The sequence below is a fragment of the Engraulis encrasicolus genome, chromosome 22, assembly GCF_034702125.1.
Source record: "Engraulis encrasicolus isolate BLACKSEA-1 chromosome 22, IST_EnEncr_1.0, whole genome shotgun sequence".
In the NCBI taxonomy this organism is placed as follows: domain Eukaryota; kingdom Metazoa; phylum Chordata; class Actinopteri; order Clupeiformes; family Engraulidae; genus Engraulis; species Engraulis encrasicolus.
The window spans coordinates 21,554,709-21,566,001 of NC_085878.1; the positions used below are offsets into that span (position 1 = coordinate 21,554,709).

The window sequence follows — 11,293 nt, forward strand, 5'->3', positions numbered from 1 at the left end:
ACGTGAACCGACAATCGGTCCATGGTGATTGTGACACGGTCCATGCCACAGTCTATGGTCTCACGTAGGCCAGCAAAAGAATAAGCGCTTGTAATGGTGAGATGAATACAAAGACAGTGAGATGGATCATTACTTAACGGTGGTGTGTGCTCCGTGAAACGTGTCCTGTCCGTTTTCGAGCGTGAACATTTCAATTAACCTTCAATCAGCACGGGCCGTCTGGCCACGTGATGGGAAACTGAAACTGGACTTCTGCCGGTTGGTAGCAACTCAAGACCGCAGGTGCCCGTTGTGTAGCAGGGCACAGTTCTGTTCTTCTTAGCTCGGTGGGATGCGAGCGAGGCCCTGGCAGAAGTCACCTGATTGTGCAGCGCGTGATAGACTACGCAGGAAGACTGGGGTCTACCCTTTTCATTCATAAATTTTGCTCGCAGCATTGAGCCCACCCTTAATATGCACCGAGAATCATCCCAGTGATAGGTGCCAGTGAGTGTTGATTTGGTGTTAGACACGGTGCCGGCCTATCCATCCTAAAACACATGCTGGCACACTTTTGACAACAAAGGTTAAGAGGACAAACAATGGAACCTTGTAACACTTTCAAGGTGTCGGACTTGCCATGCACTTAATCCACTAGTAATATTGTGGCATGTGCTGTTGATGCTTCTCTTTCAGATTTGTTTGATATTGTTCAGCTCAATGCAGTCATATGACTTTCCAACCTCTCTCTCTCTCTCTCTCTCTCTCTCTCTCTCTCTCTGTATACGCCTATGCACGTGCACACAAGAGGATACTGACCTGAACCGGAAGTGTCTGAGCTGTCTGTGAATGTTCTTTCTGTGGCCATGCTGAGTGGCTGTGAGATAAGTGTGCCTGACAGAGTGGCGGTGTGCCGTGTCAGCCTGCATTTGCACTATAAGACACCTCCTTGACGTGCAGCACATGCTGTCATTGGGTGGCCATGGAACAGTCCCATGGCCCAAAGCTGCACATCAGCCTTTTCAATGGGCCCCACATGGGGCAGTGCTGACGTCTTCAGGTGTGTAAATAGTAATACCAGAATAGAGTGTAACTCAATAGTTAGTTGAGTACATTGTAGTGATTAGTAGCACTACTAGCTTTCCATGTCTCTCTACAAACAGCCTCACCCACCCCCGTGTGTGTGTGTGTGTGTGCGCGTGCGTGCACACGCGCATGTGCGTGTGCATGTGTGTGTGTGTGTGTGTGTGTGTGTGTGTGTGTGTGTGTGTGAGAGAGAGAGAGAGAGAGAGAGAGAGAGAGAGAGAGAGAGAGAGAGATCAGAAAGTTTTGCTGGTGGCCTTTATCAAGAGGATCCACAGCACATTTTCGTGTTGTGCATTGCATTGTTGCATGCTTGTTCAGTCAGTCATTCACTGACTCTCACACGCTTACTTACTGTCATATGTGCATTCTCATTTATTCATCAACTCACTGACATCCTCAATCCATGCCACAGGCTTACCTGGTTTTTATTCCATCCATCACTATTTCACCACCACAACCACAAACCTCCCTCCCGACACCTCTGCTCCCCGGTTACATGGCGCTATTCCGACATGCCGCTATTCCAACATTGAAAATCTGAAATCTGCCATGTCTGTGGTTTGTGGTACGTTGCTCAGGTTTTATCAGTTTAGGGAGAGTGCATGCAGTTACCCTAACCCTAACCCTGACCCTGAACCCTAACCCTAACACTACGGCATGACGGCTGTCGGAATAGCGGTATGTCTGAATAGCGCTTGCCCCCCCCCCTGCTCCCCCACACACTCATTCACTCACTGGCCTAGTCGCCCTAGAAATGTGTACCGGTATTCACATTCAACTCAACTCTACTTTTGTGTCTTGAAGTCTGTTTCCTATTATGACATCTAAGAAGAGAATGCAGTGGTAGGCTGTTAACTGTGCACCTGTAACGTACGTATGTCTGAGCCGCCAGGAGAAAAGGTGCTAACGAAAGCAAGAACGGCATAGTGTGATGTATATGTTGAGCTGAGAAATGCAATAATGTCCAAAATAAAACAGTAAACACAACTGCAACTGGATAACATGGGTACAATTTTACGTCGGACGATGTCCTGCCACACACTTAGCTTTGTGTGATGTATTTCTGGAGTGTGGTTCCATAGTTCAGCTGTGTTTGCTATATTTCTCAGATCAAAAGAGTTGAGTGTCATGTTTTCGTTGTCTACTAGTCATTTGTTGGGAGACATCATTACCAGCCTATTTTATTCAGTTTAAGCCAATGTTATGCTCTTGTGATGGAGGTATTCCCGCACAGTTTGTCCCCCTCAGGGCACGAACCTGCCACCTCGTCAACTACATCGGTTCGTCAATTGGAGTCACAATACGAGCGCGCTGAGCTAAAGGGCCGGTCCGATAGCCCAACGCTACCGCACTGTATTGAGGCTTTGGGAGGGAGCTTTACTAACGTTCCATGCCGAACTCTGCTAGTTGTCCTCCATTACACTCTCCCCCCTAAACCTCACTCCCATCCGGGTCACGGCACCACTGTGACGGAGGTGTTCCCACACAGTTTGTCTCCTTCGGGGCTTGAACCTGCCACCTCGTCAACTACATCGGTTCGGCAAAGGGAGTCACAGTACGGGCGCGCTGAGCTAAAGGGCCGGTCTTATAGCCCAAAGCTATTGTACTGTTTTGAGGCTTCGGGAGGGAAATTTACTAACATTCCATGCCGAACTCTGCTAGTTGGCCTCCATTACACTCTCATTCTACAGGCCAAGGAGAATTGAAACTATTTCAGAATTAGAATCGGAATGATATCCATTGACCAAGTAAGTTCTATTTTCAAATAAGTACACACACTGTACTCAAGGGATGTGACGCTGATTGGTGGACACTTTCAAGGGTACACCCAGCATTCAAAAGAAGTGATTCAATCTATCCATAAGATGCTGGTACAAGTAAAAAAAAATCCATTGGACTGTACCACACATCCCTACATACAGAGAAATGGAAGTACCACTCTATGCCTATATGGTTACAAAGCTTGTCACTGCGGCAGTACATTTTACAGAGCAGTTATATACCTGTATTTCAATACAACATAACATCTAAGGTACCGTGTGGTGATAGAGGTAAAATTATAGGCCTACCTCTAGGTTCAAAACGCCTTTGTCCAGATAAAATTGTACCTAAATGATGCGTCATGAAACCATATTGGACCGTATAAGGTAGACCTACGTAACCGTGCTGACATAGATGCAGAGTAATCCTTCCATTTCTCTGTGTGCAGTTGGTACAGAAGTGTCTTTCATCTATTTTTAGGTATGATTGATTAGTATGAGTATGAGAGAGGTACATCATCAGCCCCTGCCCTGCAAGCACAGGGAAGATGCATATGCACCATACAATGTGAATGTACTGTATGTCACATATGTAGAGAGTGTGTCTGGTTATTTCACAATTTCACAATTTGGCTTAAAGCAAACTAAATATTTGCCTACAATCTTTGCATCTTAGCCTAAAAATGGATCAATAATGATAATACAAAATACAAAATTGCATACGTCCTTGCATACAGTCAGGGTTAGGTTGTGACGAAAAAGCAGGGCATTTTTCGCTTAAACTGGTCCCTCACACATATTTAAACTGATTTTGTACCCTGCTTTACTCAGTCTACTGTTTATAAATGAAAGTGCACAAATGGGCCACCCCTTCTAAACTGTGGGCCAGTGCTGCCAAATTACCAGTCCAGCCCTACATACATAACATATCAACTGAAAAGGCCAAAGTTCAGCACATTCTCATTGCCGTGTTGGTCTGCTCTCGGTCAAACAGCACAGAGAGACCTATTGTAGAGGTGTCACTTCGTACGGATCATGATCTTATTACATGAAGTCATGCAAAATCACAATACTGTGTAGCGTAAACACTGAACATCTCAACAGGGTGTAACTGTTGCTGCTGTTGTCTTGTGTTAGTTACAAGTCATTTGTGTCTTGCTGCCACATTATTCTACATCATTTGGTACCTCATCGAGGTGACAGGGGTCTCACTGAAACAAATAGCACTCAACTGGCAACAGCAGAATGTTCAGTTTGTAAGACGTGTGCAATACTGTGGTATGACAGTCAACTGTACTGAGTGAAAGCAAAAATAATCACATTAAACCACTTAACGCTTATATGATGGCCAGGGTTCTAAATTAACACCAGCCAACCGGCCAAATGCTGATGGAATTTCAGTTGGACTGGTAGAAAACACCACTTACTAGCCACTTTGAGTGAGGTGAGTGTTTGTTTGTCTAAGACTAACATCTACTAGCCATTTTGGCTGGTGATTAAAAGTTAATTTAGAGCACTGATGATGGCCATCGACAAAACAAGGGAACACTCACGGTGGCACACATGTTAAGTTATCTTGAAAAGACGTAATATTTAGGAAATTGAGTGGATGGTGGCATTTGGTTTGATTGTTTCAAAAGGATGAAGGTGACTGAAGAAATTGACCAATGTGAGTAAGGCCTTGATTTTCTTTGGGTCAAAAATGTGGGAAAGAACCCATTGGGGTGATTATACTTGGCTTACGTAAGTCTGTGCCCTCTGAATACTTTCCCTATTCATTCATTCATTCATTCATTCATTCATTCATGAGGAATCAGTGCAACCATCGATTCACTCAGTTACTAGCCTGATTATCATCGACTTTCAAATCTCTTCGAGACTTGGTCTGACCAAGAGCATAACAATTAATGTTTCCCAAACGGCATGGATGACTCCCTAGTTTTGCTACTGGTTGACTGGTTTCTGACAAAGTGGGTCGAGTTCCCGATTTTTCTGGAGATCAGAAACGATATGTACATTGTTCTTGGCCTGAGGAGCCTGGCTATTCATTTACTACAATGTGGGCATTATTACATTACATTACTACACTACTGGAAATTCATGTGTTCATGGAGTCTTGCATCCATTCAGCCTTCAATTAAACTTGAATTGGTAGACCAATATTTCACTCACTCATACAAAATGGTCATATCAAACTCATTTCGGTCTGGACAGAATCATTCACCCACACAACAGTAGCTAATTGATTCACCCACCATTATTGTACTAGCTCATACTCCCTGGTGTTATTACTGTCTATTACTGTTCCACCAATGACATCTGCTAGAGGACAAACTTATTGTAGCGTCAAGATGTAGGGGCTACATTCCTCTGATCTCTGATGAGCTATTTGATATCATATCATAGTCACTGGTGTTAATAAAAGCACTATAAACAAAGCTGTAACCGTCCTTACAAGTGGGAATTTCCCAGTTTGGCAGTCATTACTGTACACTGTATTCTCCCAGCTTGCTTGGGGGGGGGGGGGGGGACTTTCACACTTCCTGGTTTCTCATCCACACGCCATCTGTTACAGTCACACTGATGAAGTCATTCATTGGCACATGTGCGCTAAAATTTGAAATCAGTCATCATCGCTCATTCACCAACTAGCATAAAGTCGCTTGTGCTAACTCAATCTCCCGATCACTGCCTCTCACAATCTAGTATGCTCTCATTCATTCGTTCATTCATTCATTCATTCATTCATTCATTCATTCATTCATTCATTCATTCATTCATTCATTCATTCATTCATTTTTTTAATTCATTCATTCATTCACTCACTTACTCACTCACAAACTTACTCACTGTACTGAGCTGCACATCAGCATCCTGATTTTCGCATATAAACTTGCTGAACTGGTAAGCATGGATAAGCCCTTCTATCCTGTGTTAAAGAAATCAGTATGCATGTACGCTGAAGCACAGCATGAGAAACCAGGATACTTCAGCATGCGGACAGTTTATCCCGGTTTCCGAAAGATGCTGACAAAGACTTCAGAATGATATGTGCAAGATCAAGGATCAAGGATAAGCCGTGTGCATTCGTTAGCCTATATATAGCCTACATAGAGCACTAGTACATAGATGGAGTGCTGATTGCAAGAAAATATGATAGTATTCTAATGTAGCATACTAAGATAGTTGTATTCACTGTAATTTTGCAACAAACAGTAACTTTACAACAATCATATTTCTCTGTGTAATGTACTAGTGCTGATTGGGATCAAAGAAAATATAATAGTGTTCAAATGTATTATAGGTCTACTGAATCAGTTGTATTCACAGTAGTTTTACGATGAACAGTAATTTTACAACAATCATATTTCACTGTGTAATAGAATGCCGTGTACTGGTGTAATGGGAATAATTGACAAGGTACTTGTTCATTTGTTCATTCATTCATTCATTCATTCATTTATTCATTCATTCATGCACTCACTCACCCACTCAATTACTCACCCAACCATATTCATCCCTCTCTTCTTCCTATCCTCCAGCGGTGTTTCATTTATCTTTCATCCATTTCCTCTGACCCCTCTCCGCCCGTACAGCTCGCCCATCACTGTCAGTCACCGGCAAGCAGCACCCTCTCACTGTGTCACAGGAGCAGGGACACACGTTCAGCTTTAGCATCTCCTCTTCCGCTACCGTATACTTTGCATTCAGAGGGGTATTCCCTCTTTGCTATCTTATCTACCCTATCCTCCTTCCTCTTCTCTATGTCCTTTCCTCTCTTTCTCTTTCTCTTACTCTTACTCTTACTCTTACTCTCTCTGTTTTACACAAGCATATGTGCCAAAGGATGTAATTGATGTGTGTGTGTGTGTGTGTGTGTGTGTGTGTGTGTGTGTGTGTGTGTGTGTGTGTGTGTGTGTGTGTGTGTGTGTGTGTGTGTGTGTGCGTGCGCGTGCATGCGGGCGTGTGTGTGTGTGCATTTGCTGTCTTGCATTCTGGGTACTAGAGTGTGGATAGGAGGCAGACACATAAAGAGAGAGAGAGGAGAGAGAGAACGAGAGAGAGAGGAGAGAGACAGAGAACTGGGGCTTCTATGAATTATGTAGAGTAGAAAACAGTTTCCAACTCTCTCTCTCTCTCTCTCTCTCTCTCTCTCTCTCTCTCTCTCTCTCTCTGTCTCTCTCTCTCTCACACACACACACACCAAAATTATGGGTCGCCTATGGGTGTGTGTGTGTGTGTGTGTGTGTGTGTGTGTGTGTGTGTGTGTGTGTGTGTGTGTGTGTGTGTGTGTGTGTGTGTGTGTGTGTGTGTGTGTGTGTATGCTTGCTCTAGGAGCAGAACTGTGGGATTGGAAAGCATCTTACTCCCAAATGTAGCTTGTCTTTTCGTAGCCATGAATATTTTTAGTAGTTTGAGTAAATCATTTAAAGCGCGCACACACATACACACATATTGCTGTCAACACTTTATACACTATTATGAGGGGTGCACACACTAGCTGGTATGAGCGAGCCAGCGGGAACACATGCACGCACACACACACACACACTCATACACACACACACACACAAACACATGCACACACGCACGCACGCACGCAAGCACACACACACACACACACACACACACACACACACAACTACATGCACATAAGCACATATAAACATGGACTCAAGCACAGCTGCCAACCTGCCATATGATGTGAGAAGAGACTAGTACACACCCTTAGCTGTCAACCTGCCATTGGCACTCATGCACATTCACAGAGAGAGAGAGAGAGAGAGAGAGAGAGAGAGAGAGAGAGAGAGAGAGAGAGAGAGAGAGAGAGAGAGAGAGAGAGAGAGAGAGAGAGAGAGATGTCATGTTCATAATGAAAACAGGTCATTGCTGATCTGTTGATTTCTCTGAGAGCTGTAGATGTTTATGGATGGCATGCAGACATGCATGAAATGGCTGTTTCACAGGGCATTACATACATTACTAGTATGTTTATTCATACAAATGGTAACATCTCTGGAACCTAGCTCATGTATCCATCGTCCAAATCTATAGTTAACTATGCACAATGAGAGTGCAGACCTCCACCAAAGCAGCTGTTTGACAGAACATGTTACACCCTAATTACTAAAGTCTGTCTGCTCAGTTAGTCATACTGGAATACTCCCTGCATCATGTAACTGCAGTCAATATGTGGTAGATCTTGAGAAGATAGTAATTGAAATAGTATTGAGTTTTATACGTTCTTGTGTTTTACGTGTGTTGGTACCGTATGAGGAGGTATGATGCTTTCAGACAGAGGCAGTGAGGGGATTTAGTGTGTCTTCATTGAACCACTGACAGGTCGCGCACTGTCACAGAGTTGCATCATGCATCAAGATGTCTGTCAATGCCGCTTTGAAACGGTTGACAGTTGTTGACAGTATTCTACTCACCTCAGTGCTGCTAGAGTAGTTAGAGTAGTAAAAGTGGCCTCATTTTTTTTTTTTTCAACTAAAGCATGTTTCCGACATTATTTTCGTGGCTCATCACTATAGCAACAGTTATATACAGAATGCAGAGTGTGGATGCGGAGAGTGTCCCTGCAGCTTTCTATGAGAGACAATTCCTTTATTGAATAGCTATGAATTAGATGTGTCAGTATGGCTCTGTTCAGAGGAGTCTGGTGGGTTTCCATAGGCACCAAAGGGAGCAGAGATTCGGGAGACAGCAGCACCATAGAGAATGCTTACCCTATGTGTGACAATGAAACAAGCAAGACTTTTTATCATTGTCATCCAGAGCACAAACTAAGCCATCACGCATCTGTGCAGCAAGGGGCGGAGAGCAGTGTGTGGGGATAGTGTCATGCTCAGGTCACCTCAGTCCTAGATGGAGGGGGATAGGGGATAGAGGAAAGTGCTGGGTAGTCCAACACTGAACCCATTCAGAGTCTGAGTCTGAACCTTTCACAGCAAGTCCAGGAGACAGTCAAGTCAAGTCAAGTCAGCTTTTATTGTCAGTTTCTTCATATGCTCAGGTCATACAAGGAAATTGAAATTACGGAGAGGGGGAGAGAACCTACTACTAATCGGTAAAGAATTCTTGCCTAGTGGGGTCCTTCAGACAGGGGGAGCATGCTGAGTGGAGAGAGATTGGGTGTTTTCCATTACACAATTCATCCAATCTCACATCCTTGTTTCTTCCATTCTCACCTCTCCTCCCCTGGAGGAATTAGAGAAGAAGTTGAGGGAAGATGGAGGAATCAAGCACTCATTCCTCTGGTATCTCCTCCATCCTCATCCTCTCACCTTGAGGCACGTTGAGCCTTGAGGCACGTGGCTGGTTGGAGGAAACAACTGGAGAGGGTAGATATTGGGATGAACCTATGGACTCATAACATCGTATGGGAAAAAAAGAGAGACAAGATTTGGGGTAAGAGAGATGGGGTCTGCTGAATGGACAGATGCTTTGGGTAAAAAGGGATTGGAGCATAATAAGCAGAGAGGGTGGATAGATGGAGATTGGCACTTGGTTGTTACACATGGAGAGTAGTCAAGTGGCGTAAAGTCAAGTTGGCTTTATTTTCAATTTGTTTACATGCACTGGTCATATAAAGAATTGAAATACGTTTTTTTACTTTCCCATGCAGATAGACATACTTTAGATAAAGACATAGACAGTATACGTAGACATGGACAGTACACATACAGTTCCCATACAATACACATACAGACTAGGGATGCAAATTATCGATTAATTCATTAATCATTAGTTGATAGCCTTATCGATCGACTTACGATTAATTGATAAGCGGCATTTTCCTTCGAAATCTCAATGTTTCTCGAAAAAAAAAAATACTAAATCTAAAATGTTCATTAAAAAATGTAGATAAAATACCACATTTAAATTAATTCTAGTTCAATTCTTTAACCAAAGGTGATTTAAATATTCCCACTTTTCTTCACACACACTCTTCACATACCCATTTCACCTAGGTCTCTTGTTAGTTGAATTGTCGATTAATTGCGATTAATTTTTTTAAATCGATTAACGCATTGATCGATTAAAGTCGATTAATCGATTAATTGTTTGCATCCCTAATACAGACATTTAAAGTGCAAGACTGGACACCAGAAGGCATATAGAAAACATACGTATATTAAAAAGAAGTATTTCTTGTGCATTTTCAGTAATGTCAGTAGGGGTGTAAATCACACCCTTCATGGCGATTCGATATTGATTTCTTAGGCCAACGATGCAATTATTTTCGATACTTAAGAATGCTCTACGATTCGATTCATTTCGATTCGATTCAAATCAAAGCTTCATTTTGTTTTACCTTACAGGCTTGGCTTATGCGTGAAATGTTAAATACATCAACAAAAGCTGAAATGTCTGCATGCATTTCATTTGAGGGGCATCTTTATTATGTTCAGTCAGTATTATGCATGAGCAAATTAAAATGCCTCACAAAATGAGTGTGTGATGGAGTGACCATCACTAGGGTTGTGGGTGTGTTCTGACTGTCACACCAACAAGCCTGGCTCTTTGGTGTAGCGGTCAAAGCCCCAGTTTACTACCCCTGAAGGTCTATGTTCAAGTCCCAGCTGGGCAACTCTACTCACCTTCATGACAAATTGGTGTCAGAAGTGGGATGCTACTGTGAGGCCATCGGAAGCATAACCATTGTGTGTGAGCTGTAATTCCATGTGAGGGACCCCCAGGATTGGTGACCCCAATGCAAGGGACCCCAGTTGATGGGTAAAGCATAGATGATGGGGCACACTGGATGGGAGAAGCATGATGGGCTGTTGCGTGAGGGACACCAAGAGTGTGTGAAGTGCACAGGTGCGCTTCCTGAAGGGGAAGGCAATGTGATGGAGTGACCATCACTAGGGTTGTGGGTGTGTTCTGACTCTTATGCCAACAAGCCTGGCTCTTTGGTGTAGCGGTCAGAGCCCCAGTTTACTACCGCAGAAGGTCTGGGTTCAAGTCCCAGCTGGGAAAGTCTACTCCCCTTCGCGAGAGAGTGCAATAATTACAAAATTTGATTAATAACGATTAATCGATTTTCCTGTGGAGGAATCGATTAATTGAATTGTGGGCTGTAGGATCGATATATCGATTCAAATCGATTATTATTTACATCCCTAGTGGAGAGATAGGGAGAGGAGGGTGATGGGTGTAAACAAAGAGTCAGGGATCAACAAAGGAAACAGAAGAAACATTTAGAAGAGATGACAAGATGAAAGCAGTGAGGTAGAGAGGAACATCCCCCCACCTTATATGGACTCAGTAGGAACTCACAGGACAGTGGGTCGTTCTGGTTACCACTGATATTGTGCATGAACTAAGACTCGATTTTCAGTGCACTGCAAACATGAAATTTTAGCTAGCTTATTTTTCTAGTTTCAAGTAAAAACATCTAACCTAATAACTAGTTACTTTGAGCTAGAACTAGTTTTCCATGGAGCAAGTGCTTTTTT

The 11,293-nt window shown here is 43.2% G+C and overlaps 1 protein-coding gene across 1 annotated transcript in view; it reads left to right on the top strand.

Moving 5' to 3' along the window:
* nrg2b (neuregulin 2b) overlaps positions 1–11,293 on the top strand; it is a 99,796-nt gene that overhangs the window by 1,917 nt on the left and 86,586 nt on the right. The window lies entirely within an intron of this gene.